Source organism: Oryx dammah, unplaced genomic scaffold, assembly GCF_014754425.2.
Source record: "Oryx dammah isolate SB20612 unplaced genomic scaffold, SCBI_Odam_1.1 HiC_scaffold_18, whole genome shotgun sequence".
NCBI classification, from domain to species: Eukaryota; Metazoa; Chordata; class Mammalia; order Artiodactyla; family Bovidae; genus Oryx; species Oryx dammah.
In genome coordinates this window covers 74,912,834-74,929,580 of record NW_024070202.1, presented here as the reverse complement: position 1 = coordinate 74,929,580, position 16,747 = coordinate 74,912,834, and positions in this window count along the sequence as shown.

Genomic DNA, 16,747 nt, shown 5'->3' with positions numbered 1-16,747 from the left:
ATAATAAATTTGTCTTTTTAAGTCACTTAGTTTGCAGTGATTTGTTACAGCAGCAATAAGAGATTAATGTACTCACAAAAAGTGCCCAGCAGGGGCCTTGTCGAGAAAAAGCTTCCATGCATGGCACTGTCATCTTTCCTACTATCACACCATTGTGGGCTTAGGTAACTGGAAGTCAAAGTGGGGCATTCTTAATTTTAAGACCACCTCAGTCCCCACACACATATCACCCTCCTCTTCCACGCTATGCAGAGCATCAAGGAACAGCTAGCAGTGCACCTCTAGCGCACGTTTATCTGCACTAGCTTGGGCCACACACATTGCGGCCAAGGCGACAGTCTGTTTATCTTGTCTATTCTGGGGCTGGGCCTGCCCTGCCTCATCCTGAAGGCGTCTGTGGGTTTCTTGCTTTCCCTGCTAGAATAGGTATCTTTGAAAAGTGGTCATGTGTCTTATCATGCTTGTGTCTTTCACAGATGTCTGCACACAGTGGGGCTCAACAAATTGTTTCGGAATGAATGAATCAGTGAAGAAAGTCTATCAACTCCTACCCATGGAATGAAACAAAGCATCATTCGGTGAAGATATATTTCAGGGAATCTTGAGACTTCACTGGCGGAGGGAGGTGTGTTCTCCAGTGACTGGCAGACTTCTTACCTGCTGCACGCCTGGCAACACAGCTTATGCAGGGGTCTCCCACATCTGGATACCCTTTCATAGTTCATACATATAAAAATGGGACAACTTGGCGACTGAACAACAGCAATCAATCATGAATTTTATTGGAGGAGACCTCCGATTCTCAAACATGTAAATGCACACAGAGAATAACAAGCGAGCTTCAATCAGACCAACAGCAGAATCGCCATTTGCCACTGGGCACTGCTGCATGCTTGACATGCATTAGCGAGGATTCTCATAAAATTCTTGGAGGCAGGCTTCACTTTCCTCGCATTTTGCCCATAAGGTAATTGTGCTGTAACGTGCTCATGTGCCTTGCCCAGGGTTCTATGCGATAAGTGACGACGTTGAAGGTCTCCCAGCTCTGCCTGACTCCAGCCTTTCCCAGTCTGCAGCCCGGTCTCCCTGGACCCACAGCATGGAATGCGTTTCCCTGGATGCCAGGGGCATGTTCCACACAATCCATCTGCTGCCACCCAAACCCAGCATTTTGAAACTATTTTGAATTCAAAAATAGGAGCATACACTCTAAATTCCATAATCTTAGTAAATTCTTCTCTGAAGATGTAAGTTTTTTAATGGATTTAAAACAGCAGTCCAGCTGACTTCAAAGGTTTAGTTTGAATAACCATTTTTCATGGAATTATTAACTTGGAAAGATGAGTTATTAATTTTGCAAGATTCAATTTTTAACTTTACAAAATGAGGACTTTATTTTTTTTAAAAAACTTCTTTAAATATCATAATTCTATTCTGGTCCACTGAATTGTATTTATTCTATTTAAGTGATCTCTTGCAGAAATAGAATGGATAGACTAGAAATTCCACAAAATAAAATTTGATCTTTTGATACGAAGGCCAATTCAGTAAAACTAATAAACAAATATAACAATACATAGCTCAAGGACAACTGGCAAATGAAACATTTGGGAAAACTGTAGAGTTGGAATCCTATCTCCACTGTCAGAATGGTGATTCTGAGTAAGGAAATGGTGACTCTAAACCTTGATGATGACTGATAAACCTTGATTTTAACCCCAGTTTCCCACTGATTTGTTATGTGAACTGGAACAATTAACAACTTCCTGGAAACTTATCTTTTCTCATGTTTACGAACAGGAGGTCTGCTAAAATTGGTTATTGCATGGCTTAAGTAAATTTGTAAGTACCCTAACACAGCACCAGGCAATCGTAAGTCCTCAATGACTGATGGCTAATAAGAAAAAAAAAAAATTTCTTGGACCTAAACAAATTCCAAATCAACATGATATAAATAGAAGAAGGAAAAATAAATCAGTGTCATGCTACTGGGATGAAAAGGCTCCGTAAAGTACAATCCCCAAAGGGAAGCAAGTTTGAGACCTCTGGATGTCTAAGGTTCTCCCCTGGGAGGCAGGACTGTATATTGGTTAAACACTGTCTAGGTAAACATATTAACGTCACCACCTCCTAGTTGTGTGACCCAGGACAAGTTAATAATAAAACCTACTTCACATGGCTGTGTGATGATTAACTACTTAATATTTGTAAATAACTTAGTGCCTGGCATGTGGCAAGCAATAAAAAATAGTTTCTTAGTATTAGCTATCAACAGAAATAAATTTAGAAGGCAAAAAATGGACTAGATAGAATACTTAAAATTCTGACAGACATGGGCTCAGGATTTGTATGCTGGGGATTAAGGTAAAAAGAGGTCATCTGGGTGGGACCTTAATTCAGTCTGACTGATGTTTTTACACGAAGAGATCAGGACTCAGACACACACAGAGGGAAGATGACATGAGGATGCAGGGAGAAGACAGCTGTCTACAAACCAAGAAGAGAGGCCTCAGGAGAAACTAACCCTGCTGACACCTTGATCTTTGACGTCTAGCCTCCAGCACTGTGAGAAAATGAACTTCTGTCATTTAAGGCCCCCTATCTGTTGTACTTAGTAATGGCAGCCCAGCAGGCTGGGAGTGCTCAGCTGCTTCAGGGGTGTCTGACTCTTTGCAACCCTATGGACTGAGTGTGCCAGGCTCCTCTGTCCACAGGATTCTCTAGGCAAGAATACTGGAGTGGGTTGCCATGCCCTCCTCCAGGGGATCTTCTGGATCCAGGGATCGCACCTGCATTTCCTGTATCCTGCGTTGCAGGTGGATTCTTTACCTGCTGAGCCATGGGAGAAGCTCCTTAGCAGCTTAATATACCTATTAAAGATCTCCTAAAATCAGACCAAAATGCAAATATTGCAAATACATGAACAAACACTATACTAAAGAAAAAAAAAAGGTCAACAAAACAAAAATTTAAAAAATGTTCAGTTCAGTTCAGTTCAGTCACTCAGTAGTGTCTGACTCTTTGCGACCCCATGAATCGCAGCACGCCAGGCCTCCCTGTCCATCACTAACTCCCGGAGTTCACTCAGACGCACGTCCATTGAGTCAGTGATGCCATCCCGCCATCTCATCCTCTGTCGTCCCCTTCTCCTCCTGCCCCCAATCCCTCCCAGCATCGAAGTCTTTTCCAATGAGTCAACTCCTCGCATGAGGTAGCCAAAGTATTGGAGCTTCAGCTTTAGCATCATTCCTTCCAACTGGTTGGATCTCCTTGCAGTCCAAGGGACTCTCAAGAGTCTTCTCCAACACCACAGTTCAAAAGCATCAATTCTTCGGCGCTCAGTTTTCTTCACAGTCCAACTCTCACATCCATACATGACCACTGGAAAAACCATAGCATTGACTAGACAGACCTTAGTCAGCAAAGTAATGTCTCTGCTAAACGTCACTAATAATCAAAGCAATGTGAATTCCAGCAATGAGCTACTAGTTATCACATAAGACTGAACAAGATATAGAAGAAAGATCAATCCTCAATACAGATCACCATTGAAAAGAAGGGGAAACTCTCTCATTGCTGGTGGGAAATTAAATTGGAAAAATCTCTATGAAGGGCAATTCAGCAATAGTTATCCAACTTTTATATATAAAATGCATTCTATCTGATCTTGCAAGTTTTTGTTTAGGAAAAAAAAAGGCCTTAAATAACAAATAACCAGCACAGAACATCGTTTTTTCTAATCATCCCATTCCTGGACTCTTGTTTATCATTCTGGGAGACACAAGGAATTTAAACAGGTGAATCAAAAATGGTCACACCAAGCAGGTGAAGCAACTCAAAGAAAAGTCAAATGAGGATACTGAGAAGGGGCATGGTTGTATGGGACTGGGGGTGGGGGGGTGGGGGCAACATCTTGTAAGGATGATGGGGATGGGGACAATGTCATGTGGGGACCATGGAGGATGATGTAATATAGGGACGGTGGAGGCAGAGGCACGGTTATATGGGCTGTCATATGTGACTGTCTTCCTTGACATGGCATGTTATGGAGGCTGGGACCTAGACCTCCTCCTAACTTCAGTGGCAACTCTGCTCTTGAACCAGATCTACTTGAAATGCAAAGCTAGACTATTTATTTTGGAAGGGATTTTGCCCATGGAATAAAAACTTGTGATGATATCTTTTTCAAAAATGAGACTGAGTTATGTTGTTGTTTAGTCATTAAGTTGTGTCTAACTCTTATGACCCCATAGACTGTAGCCTACAAGGTTCCTCTGTCCATGGGATTTCCTAGGCAAGAATACTGGAGTGGGTTGCCATTTCCTCCTTGAGGGGATCTTTCTGACCCAGGGATCAAACTTGAATCTCCTGCATTGATAGTCTGATTCTTTAACAATGAGCCACCAGGGAAGCGCCCAACTGAGCTAACAGGTTGTTATATTTGTAACTAACTTAAGATTTTTTTGTCCTGTACGGAGAGAATCTCAATAGTCCTGGAAATACATTCTTTCATAGCCTTACCTCAATTCAATAAGTTGTCTGGTCTCAAGAATGCCAGAATTAGCCCTGCTCAGCAGGCAAAATTTTCCATTTATTTTTTAGGATAGGGCAGCAAACCTGGATCCAGAGGGAGAAGAAATTAGACACTGCTGACTGCAGATGTCCTGCCAGTAAGTCAGGGAACTAAACATTCCATCAGCCAACCCTGTCAAGAGGTCAGATTATAAGCGGTAAACAGGGATAGCATGATTCCTTGGTCCCTTGCAGACTCCATCTCCTTGGTCAATTTCAGTCTGGGATATGCTGCTGTTCAAATGATGGTGAGCCTTTCGTGGCTGAAATATGCCTAACTGATGATGTTTAAAGGAGCAAGTTGCCAGACAGCTGGGATATAATGTCAAGAGGGTGCTCCTTGCCTCTGGCAGAGCTTCTGAATCTCTCCCACTTGGCTTGATTTTCTGATCTTTCTTCCACCCCCATTTCCTACTGGTGTTCTCTCTGGACATGTTTGGTTATTGATACAAACATATTACCTCGATCCCAGATAAATACAGAATTTTTAAGCTTCCAAGAATTACTCTACAGAATCTACTATGGTACAGAATCTCCCCCATCTGGGTCTTGCTACACAAGAAAGTAGAAACAGATGATGTGGGGCCCAAGACAGGGCTGGATCTCATTAGGGAGAAAATCAGAACAACTCAGGATGTCCACCCCCTAGAGGATTTTAGATGTTTTCATGCTCTGGAACTTTTATCCTTAAAAGATAATTGGGGAAAAGGATACCATGGGCCTGGTTAGAGAAAGGTGTGAGGAAGTAGCTCACACTCTTAATTTTGCATGCTACAACAACCTTACGCGCGTGCTATGTGCAAAGTCACTTCAGTCGTGTATGACTCTTTGTGACCCCATGGACTGTAGCCTGCCAGGATCCTCTGTCTATGGAATTTCTCAGGCAAGAATATTAGAGTGGGTTGCCAGGCCCTCCTTCAGGGGACCTTCCCAACCCAGGGATTGAACTGCTTCTCCTGCATTGGCAGGTGGGTACTTAACCACTAGCACCATGTGAGAAGCCCCAAAACAACCTTAAATTATTTCTAAATTAAAATTTTTACTTCAAGATAACTGGAGTTTTTAAAAAGGATATACCATGTACCCTTTACCCAGATTTCCTCAGTGGTAACATCTTGCACAACAACTACAAGACAATATCTCAACCTTTGATATGGCCAAGATCCAGAATGTTCCATCACAAAGATCCCTCCTGCTGCCCTATTATAGCTGCACTCTAACTTCCTAATTAGCTCCTCCACTAATCTTTCCATCTCCATAATTTTGTCATTTCATTTCAAGAATGTTATGTAAATACCATCATATGGTATGTAATAACCTTTTGAGCTAGACTTTTGCCCTCAGCATCTCTCTCTAGAGACTCACCCCGGTTATTCCCTGTACCAATAGTCCTGCATAACGTTCCATGGTATGAAGGTTCTGCAGTTTGCTTAACTGTTCAATCAGTGAAAGATACTGGGGAGGTTTCCAGTTTAGGAGTATTACAGATAAAGCTGCTAGGAACATTCATGCACAGGTTTTTGTATGAACATGTCTCCATTTCATTGGGATAAGTGATCAAAGGTATCATTTCTGGGACATATATTTTCCTGTTTCACTTTATAAAAAATTGTCAAACCATTTCCCAGAGTGGCCATACTATTTTACATCCTCACCAGAGGGAATGGGTGATCCAGTCTCTGCATCCTTGCTGGCATTTGGTGACACTATTTTAGCTCTGCTGCTGCTGCTACTAAGTCGCTTCAGTCATGTCCGACTCTGTGCGACCCCATAATGGCAGCCTGCCAGGCTCCCCCGTCCCTGGGATTCTCCAGGCAAGAACACTGGAGTGGGTTGCCATTTCCTTCTCCAATGCATGAAAGTGAAAAGTGAAAGGGAAGTCGCTCAGTCGTGACTGAGTCAGTCATGGGGTCCGACTCGTAGCGACCCCATGGACTGCAGCCCACCAGGCTCCTCCATCCATGGGATTTTCCAGGCAAGAGTACTGGAGTCGGGTGCCATTGGCTAGTTCTATAAGTATGTAGTGATATATCATTGTGGTCTTACCTTGTGTTTCCCTAGATTGCTAGTGATGTTCACATCCTTTCATATGTTTATTTGTTCTTCACATTGTCTTCAGTGAAATGTCTAGTTTCATTTTGAGGTCCAGTTTCTAACTGGATTATTTGTATTTTTACTGTTGAATTCTGAGAGTTCTTTATACATGTTAAACACTAGTTCTTTATTGAATATGTAGTTGGCAAGTGTTTCTTTTCAGACTGTAGACTGTACTTTCAACCTCTTATAGGGTCATTTGCAGCACAAAAGTTTTAAATTTTTATGAGATTCAACTTAACCATTTTTTCTTTTATAGATCATGCTAATTTTTTCCTTTGGTTTTTCTTTTTTTCAAAAATGTTATCATTTTACATTTTTTAAGTCCATGATCCATTCAATTAATTTTTATATAAGGTATGAAGTGTAGGCTGAAGTTCTTTCCTTCTTTTTCTTTTTCTTCTGGATGTCCAATTGTGCCAGTACCATTGTTGAAAAGGCTATTCTTTCTCCACTGAGTTACTATTGCACCTTTGTTAAAAATCAGCTTGGCCTATTTGAGGTGGGTCTATTTCTGGATTCTTTGTGTGTCTCCCTCTGCCCTGACCATACTGTCCTAACCACTATCACTACTGCTGCCTTCTTCACTAGCATCAAGTCTCTCCCCTCTGCACAAGAAAATTACAAATTGTTGTCATCCACAGCATTGGAAGAAAAATGCTCACCCTCTGCAGGGCACTGGTGTTATTGAGGTCTTTCAAAGTTCAGCTCACATTCCTGAACTTTGACAATCAAGTTTCCTTGCTGCTTGCCTGACAAGAGTGGCCAAGGAGATGGTTTTAAAAAATGCAGTAACTTATGAAAGTAGAGACTCCAAGAAAGAGGCCATGGCAGGCACAAATCTCTGGAAAATGATTCAATTCAAGCCAAGTGCAGAGAAAGCTTTTCTAAGGTCTTTAGTTGTTTGAGGCCAAGGGCTAGTATTTTAGTGCTACTTGAACTATGGTATTGGAGAAGACTCTTCAGAGTCCCCTGGACTGCAAAGAGATCAAAAGAGTCAACCCTAAAGGAAATCAGTCCTGAATATTCATTGGAAGGACTGATGCTGAAGCTGAAGCTCCAATACTTTGACCACCTGAGGTGAAGAACTGACTCATTAGTAAAGACCCTGATGCTGGGAAAGATTGAAGGCAGGAGGAAAAGGACAGAGGATGAGATGGTTGGATGGTATCACTGACTCAATGGACATGATTTTGAGCAAGCTCCAGGAGGTGGTGATGGACAGGAAAGCCTGGCATGCTGTAGTCTATGGGGTCATAAATAGTCGGACACGACTGAGCAACTGAACTGAACTAATTCCACTCTACAGAAACTTAATAGTGAGAGACACCCAAGAGAAGAAGGTCCACCCTGGAACGGGTTTCCCTAGTCCTGAAGATTTTCATAACTTATTCTACATTGACTTGAATACTGACAATCTGATCAAATAAATCTCCACACAGAGCAGTGGATGGTAACCTTCCTGGGTGTGGCAAACCCTTGGGTGCTAGCTGTGATTTGAACTCTTTCTCTTCCACCCAGAAAGAACAAGTGGGGGTACCAGGAAGGGAGCATGGGTTCTGACCAAGAGCCTCCTGCATCTGCTCCTCTCCTCCCCTTGGTCCCACTTAAAACTACTGAATGGCCAAGCCCATCAACTCTATGATTTCTGATGAGTTACTGGGGACAACACAAGTGGCAGTACCCATGTATGAACTGTTGCTTTAGAATTTACCCAAGACAGGCACTTATGTCCAAGCTGCTAGGAAAATGGATTCAATTTTTACTCAATTCAATTTTACATTTTCAAAATATTGGTCTGGTGACATGGATCTGGGGTGTCCCTATGGGATTCTAACATGATCTTACCCCTCAGGGATGAGTTGCTCACCTGAGGAGGTAGTGAGGAGTTCTGACCTCATAGACCTCCTGCATCACTATGTTCTATCTCTTAGGAGCACACAGTGGTGTTAGGGGAGGTCCAATTATACACCTATTTAAAACTTCTATTTAAAATAGCTTGCATATACATGGAATCTAGAAAAATGGTACTGATGAACCTATCTGCAGAGTAGGAATAGATGCCGCTGTACAGAACAGACCTGAGGTCAAAGAAGGGGGAGGAGAGGGCTGAATGAATAGAGAGAGTCACACTGACTTATGCACAGCACCACGTGTAAAACAGACAGCGAGTGGGAAGCTGTTGTTAACACAGGGAGCTCAGTTCGGTGCTCTGTGATGACCTAGAGGGGTGGGATGGGAAGGAGGCTCAAGAGGGAGGGATATATGTATACACATGGCTGATTCACATGGCAGAAATCAATACAACAATATAATTATTCTCCAATTTAAAAAAAACACAAAAATAATTCATTTCTGGTTTTTAACTGATCTTTCTCAGAGTCAAAGAACTCAGATGATCTATTGGTTTTATAATTTTTATGATAAGCAACTTGTGCCTGCATGATCAGTCACTAACTTGTATCTGACCGTTTGCAACCCCATAGACTGTAGCCCACCAGACTCCTCTGTCCATGGGATTTTCCAGTCAAGAATACTAGAGAGGGTTGCCATTTCCTCCTCCGGGGATCTTCCCGACTCAGGGATCAAACCGGCATCTCCTGCATTGGCAGGCGGATTCTTTACTATTATTGCCACCTGGGAAGCCAAAGCAACATGTACTAAGAGGCTAATAAAGCCTCCTTAAATGAAGATCTATACAGGGTAAAATATAAAATTTGTATAAAATACAATATAAAGTTTGAAATTATTTGAGCATTTTCTTTTACTTTGATTAGATCTGTGGAATTAAATTTCTCAAAAAGTTGGAGTTAATTAAAAAATATATAGCCTTTATCTTCAACTATCTACAGTAGCATAAATGTCTTTGTTGTGGGTCGAATTATGTCTCTCCCCAAGATACTGATGTACTAATCCCAGTACCTGTGTGTGTGTGACCTATTTTATAGATGATCAAATTAGGGTGAGGTCACGAGGGTGAGCTCTAACCCAAGGCAAGTGCATCCCTACAAAAAAAGGGCAATTTGGACACAGGTGTCATGTAAAAATTGCAGTTATGCTTCCACAAGCCAAGGAGATGTGAGAAGTGAGGAGAGAGGCCAGGAACTGACCATTTCTGAATGCCTCAGGGCCCTGGCCGTGCCTTACCACCATCTTGTACTTGGAAACTCCACAACAGGAAGATAGCACATGGTTGTTTGTGGGATGTTGTTACAATAGCCCTAGCAAATTAATATTGTATTTCATTTGGAGAAATAATTGTAGTTGGTAAGACTCCAAGCTGAAACAGAAATTTCTTCAAAAAGAATTCAGCTGAGAATGCAGCTTAGTCTTTGAGAATTCCACTTTTTTGGCCCTCACTACAAGGTAATTTGGTTCTAGTAAATAAATTATGCCTTTGTAGTAACACAGAAGTGCTGGTTTATATCCATAGTGCCTCAAGTGCTATTCTAACACACATCTAAATAAAAAGAGATTAACAGTAATATCTCAACTTTGTCAGTGCTCTGTCTGCCAAGAAGAAATGAATCAGCAGCTACAAAAATGTTCCTTCTTGTGAAATTATCACAGGCAGACTTAATACAATCCATGAAAACAGAGAAAATTTATCTCAGAAGGCTGTCTGTTTCAACATTTCTGTCTGGTGTTATTTCCAATTCTAATTTATTAAATATTTATAAATCATATGTAATTAATTCTTATAAATTTAATTAGTATTTCTTGTAACATCCATCATGGGAACAAGTCCAAGATATACTTAGATGTACAGAGTAGCTCAGAAAAACAACAAGAAACATTAAAATTAATCATATCCTACAACTCTGATTCTATTAGTCATCTTTCTACTTGAATAATATAGTAGCTTCTTTTAAAAAACTTTTCATTGGAAATAATTTCAAATGATTTCAAGGATCACTCAGAATCACCTGTTAATATTCTGCTGTTTTTACTTTATTATTTGCTTTCTTTCTATCCATATGCATATTCCAGTGGTTTCTTCCTGCTCAGTATTCAATTTATACTCCATATTTACTGAGTACCAAACTCTGTGGAAAGCACTATGGTGAAGAGATGAGATGGAACTCAGGTAGCCAGGGCAGACCAGGATCAGACCCACCTGATCATTTTGAGTAAACTCCAGGAATAATCTGGTTCTTACACATTGAGAAAATCTTAGGACTTATGGTGTGCGTTCTTCCTAGGTACCCTTACTTTAATTCAATGTTTTCATAATTAAGGGCCCCACTCAGTTTCCCATGAGGATACACACTGTCCTGCAGATCTAATTGGGCAAAAAAGATGCCCACAACTTTGCCCATGATCCTGAAATTAATATTTCCCAACTTCCAGGAAAACTGTGTCTTTTTGGTGGACATACTTTCAAACCATTGGGTCCCTGCCCCTCGGATTGTGCCTGGCACAAAAATACTTGGAGTGAATGAATCTTGAAACTCAGTTTGAATAATCATGTGTTAAACCCATAGAGAACACTTACCGTATGCAGGTGCTGACATTTACTTCTCTCAGAGGCCCTTGGGAGAGTCTGTACTAGTACCCTCCTTTCACAGAGGAGGGCATTAAGATGTGGAGAGGTCAATCACTCGTCACGGTCTACCTAGCCAGTGTTGAAAACTGAATTTCACTTAGCAGGTGTTTGACCAGCAGACCTGCCGGCCTCTCAGGGAATCCATCATTTCTGCATGTTTAGGCTAAATTGGTATCTCTTTGAACAAACCCTAATGAGCCTGTTTTCTCCTCAAAGATTTAAGTTTAGTGTATTCAGATATCTTGCATCATCAATTAGAAAATACTGTGAGGCACTGCAGATTCAGTAAGTTGGGTAGATAGAACCCAGCTATAATTACAGAAACTCCTGGATATGAGGGCAAGTGTGCCAAATTTCCCTGGATATGAGGGCAAGTCAGTTTCTGTGACCTAGGCTGTCTGACTGCATTAGAAAGCCAAGTCTGGGCTTCCCTGGTGGCTCAATGGTAAAGAATCCACCTGCCAATGCAGGGGACAGAGGTTTGATCCCTGGTCCGGGAAGATCCCACATGCTGAGAAGCAACTAAGCCCATGTGCCACAACTACTGAGCCTGTATTCTAAAGCCCAGGAGCTTCACCTACTGAGCCCATGCACGTAAAGCCCATGCTCTGAAACAAGAGAAGATCCTCAATGAGAAGCCCACACACCACAACTACAGAGCAGCCCTCGCTTGCTGCAACTAGAGAAAAGCCCTCGCAGCAATGAAAACCCAGCACAGTCATAAATAAATTAAAAAAATTATGTATAAAAAAAGTCAAGTCTTCTAAAATCTTCTTCAAGATATCCCTCAAGCTGGAGAAGTTAAGAGAAGAGATGGAAAGGAAACACACCTTCCTGATGACTTCCTTTATCATGAATATCACCGGCCCACAGGGCTCACAATACGAGCCTTTCTAAGTCAGGAATTATGGACATTGAATGAGTCAGCCCTCTCTGTAAATCCATATTGGCTGTCACAAGGACCCTAGATGTGGAAAGTGAACATAGATCTTCCAAAGCTGGACAAAAGTTCCCAACTTCACTCCCCGCCCACCTCGGCAGGAGGGTGCTAAGAAATGACACTTCAAAAAAAAAAAAAAAGGACCAAAAATCACTCAGGCAGACTGTGGAACTTGAGGTCAGAATGTTCTTGACTTTCTGGATCTTCCTGCCTTACTCAATCACACAACTGAGTCATAAAAGCGAATCAAGACGGAAAGAGGTGGGGAAAAACCTCCAGCATCTCTAACATACTGCCATTCTCAGGGGCCTCGCCAGTTCCTACAAAGCAGTAAGTTCCAGGGAGCCTGGAGAGCAATTTTGAGACCTGAGCATCAAGCATTTGGGAAGGAGTTGCCCAGGAAACAAAGTTCTTCTGCTCAGTAATAAGTGCTGACTGGTGTGGAACTTCTTTCCTGAGCTAGACTGTCACAGCTAAAGAGAGAGAGCCGAGGGCCCATTCAGGGAGCCAGGCTAGTGAGGAGGAGGCCAGTGGATCCTGGTGGAGGCTGACAGCCCCACAGCATTTCACTGCAATGAGTCACTCAGACAATACAAAGAACAATGTGATCTGTAGGCGGTTATCGATAGCTCCAGGCATCCAATCCTTCTAGTCTATAAAGATACAAATCTTAATTATTAATGGTTAAGATGAAAAAATTACTGCCCTCAAGTTAGGAAATTCAAACAGACTGTTTCCTCAGATCGCACCATACAAAAGAGGGTCTGTTCTGTGAAGTCCAGCCTGTTTGGCTTGTTCCAATGCCAAGTACATTCCCGGTTCTATCCTACTCAAGGCCAGTTAAACTCATGTTGCAGAAACTTGAGTTCCCAAGGCATAGATACACCTGGGAGCCAGTTGAGAGATGCCTGGCCCTGGCAATACTGCCTTTTGTGAAAATACTTTGATAATGTCTCATGTAGCGATAGGTCCAGAAAAAATTGCGTTTTTTTTTAACGGTACAAAATGTAGATTAGTAATTGCATTGCTGCTGAAAACATCCCGCATCAAGAACAGTATGTTGAAAGGGCAAAGACACAACCACTGCAAACCTCTGTCATCATTTGAGTGAAACTACTTTTTAAGCCTTAGAAAATTAGTCTAAATGACTATAGCTTATGATTATAGTAGGACTCACAACACTCTGTACTGTGTACATAAAAGACTACAACCATATTATACATTTAAATTGAAGTTCCCTCCAGTTGAAAGGGTTATTAAGTCTATAAACAAGTTAAGTATGTTTACAGTAATGAGATAATGAATCCCTCTTAAGGAATGCATGCTTATGTGCTTAGTCATGTCCAGGCTCTTTGCGACCCGCAGACTGTAGCCCACCAAGCTACTCTGTTCATGGAATTTTCCAGGCAAGAAAAGTGGAGCAGGTTGCCATTTTCTACTCCAGGGGATCTTCCTGACCCAGGGCCCAGACCCACGTCTCCTGTGTCTCCTGCATTATCACTGCGCTACCTTTGGCAAGCCCTTTTAAGGAATGAGCCCTTTAAAAGTACTATTATGGGACTTTTGAACTGACAATCTCTTCTGGTCCTTAACTCGGTGGCAATGGACATGAGTTTGAGCAAACTCTGGGAGATGGTGAAGAACAGGGAAGGCTGGCATACTGCAGTCCATTGCATGTAAAGAGTCAGATACGACGGAGTGACTGAACAACAACAAAACCGTAAGACAAAGCACTGACTTTTAACTTATTTTTAAAAATTTTATCAGTTCCTTTTATATTAAGAGTATGTTTTAAAAGTTACAAATGAATATTAAATTTTATCAAATATAGTCATGAAGAAAATCAAAGGACAGCTTCGTCCATTTTTGACGAAGGTGCTTAATATCTGTTCTGATATTATAACATTTCTGTGGCTTGTTTAAAACTCATATGATCATGACATATAACTTTTTTCTGATGCTGGATTCTATTTGACTATATCTTATTTAGAATTTTTGTTATCAAAATGAATAAGATTGTCATGCAGTTGTTTTCTCTTTTTAAATTTGGGATACTTTTGTCCTTTTTTTTAAAAAAATAATATATTCCTTTACCTCATAAAAAGACACGTGGAAGATTTTTCTGTCTCTGCTCTGGAACAGTTTATAGAGTATTTTGAAATTCTATGTTTCTGAATAATTTCATATATTTCACCTGTGAAACCATCTGGGCAGAGGTGCATTTGGAGGCACAGAACTTTGAATACTGTTAAAAATTTGTATCTCTAACTAAAAGCAGTTTGGTACATAGGAATATTGACACTGTTCTCTTTCCAAAATGTTTTATGATTCATTCACTTTCCTTAAAGGTTTTTCTCTTTCTCATTTTTATTTTGTATGTTACTATATTTGCTTTTCCATGTGTGTGTGCTCAGTCATTTAGTTGTGTCCAACTCTTTGAGACCTCATGGACTGTAGCCTGCCAGGCTTCTCGGTCCATGGGATTTTCCAGGCAAGAGTATTGGGGTGAGTTGCCATTACCTTCTCATATATATATAGAAAGATAACCTGTATATTCAGTTCAGTTTAGTCACTCAGCTGTGTCTGACTGTGTGATCCCATAGACTGCAGTGTGCCAGGCTTCCCTGTCCATCATCAACTCCTGGAGTCTACTCAAACTCATGTCCATCACGTAGGTGATGCCATCCAACCAGCTCTGTCATTCCCTTCTCTTCCCACCTTCAATTTTCCCCAGAATCAGGGTCTTTTCCAATGAGTCGGTTCTTTGCATCAGGTGGCCAAAGTATGGAGTTTCAGCTTCAGCATCAGTCCTTCCAATAAATATTCAGGACTGATTTCCTTCAGGATGAACAGGTTGGATCTCCTTGCAGTCCAAGGGACTCTGAAGAGTCTTCGCCAACACCATAGTTCAAAAGCATCAGTCCTCTGGTGCTCAGCTTTCTTTATAGTCCAGCTCTCACATGACTACTGGAAAAACCATAGCTTTGATTAGATGGACCTTTGTTGGCAAAGTAATGTCTCTGCTTTTTAATATGCTATCTAGGTTTGTCATATCTTTTCTTCCAAGGAGCAAGCTAATATAGATTAGCTGAGAGCGCCAAAGAATTGATGCTTTTGAACTGTGGTGCTGGAGAAGACTCTTGAGAGTTCCTTGGACTGCAAGGAGATCAAACTAGTCAATCCTAATGGGAATCAACCTTGAATATTCATTGGAAGGACTGATGCTGAAGTTGAAGCTCCAATACTTTGGCCATCTGATGCAAACAGCCAACCCACTGGAAAAGACCCTGATGCTGGGAAAGTTTGAAGGCAGTAGGAGAAGGGGACGACAGAGGACAAGATAGTTGGATGCCATCACTGACTCGATGGACATGAGTTTGAGCAAGCTCCAGGGAATATTTAAGGACAGGGAAGCCTGGCATGCTCCAGTTCATGGGGTCGAAAAGAGTCGGACAAGACTGAGCAACTGAACAACAACAACAACAACTGTCTATTTAATTGTTAAAAGAATCATCTCTTGGATTAATCCATCTATGCTGTTCATATAATTAAATTATGTTTTCAATTTTAAAAAGTTTTTATTTTACATTGGAGTATAGTTGATTACTTTGCCAACTAAGGTCCGTTTAGTCAAGGCTATGGTTTTTCCTGTGGTCACATATGGATGTGAGAGTTGGACTGTGAAGAAGGCTGAGCGCCGAAGAATTGATGCTTTTGAACTGTGGCGTTGGAGAAGACTCTTGAGAGTCCCTTGGACTGCAAGGAGATCCAACCAGTCCATTCTGAAGGAGATCAGCCCTGGGATTTCTCTGGAAGGAATGATGCTAAAGCTGAAACTCCAGTACTTTGGCCACCTCCTGCGAAGAGTTGACTCATTGGAGAAGACTCTGATGCTGGGAGGGATTGGGGGCAGGAGGAGAAGGGGACGACAGAGGATGAGATGGCTGGATGGCATCACGGACTCGATGGACACGAGTCTGAGTGAACTACAGGAGATGGTGATGGACAGGGAGGCCTGGCGTGCTGCGATTCATGGGGTCGCAAAGAGTCGGACACGACTGAGCGACTGAACTGAACTGATAGTTGACTAACAATGTTGTGTTAGTTTCAGGTGGAAAGCAAAGTGATTCTTTATATATATATATATTCTTATATATATATATATATGTGTGTGTATCTATTCTTTTTCAAATTCTTTTCTTATATAAGTTACTACAGAGGTAACTTATATAAGAAGAGGTCCCTATGCTGTGCAGTATGCCCTATTGGTTATCTGTTTTAAACATAGTATGTACACATCAATCCCAAACTCCCAATCTATCCCTCTCCCCTACCCTTCCCCGCTGGTAACCATAAGTTCATTCTCTAAGTCTGTAAGTCTATTTCTATTTTTGTAAATAAGTTCATTTGTATAATTTTTTAAAGATTCTGCTGTAAGTGATATCATATTTGTCTTTCTCTGACTTAACTTCACTTAGTATGATAATCTTCAGGTCCATACATGTTGCTGTAAATGGCATTATTTCATTCTTTTTAACCAAGTTATATTCCATTGTATATATGTATCATACCTTCTTTATTCATCTGTGGATGCA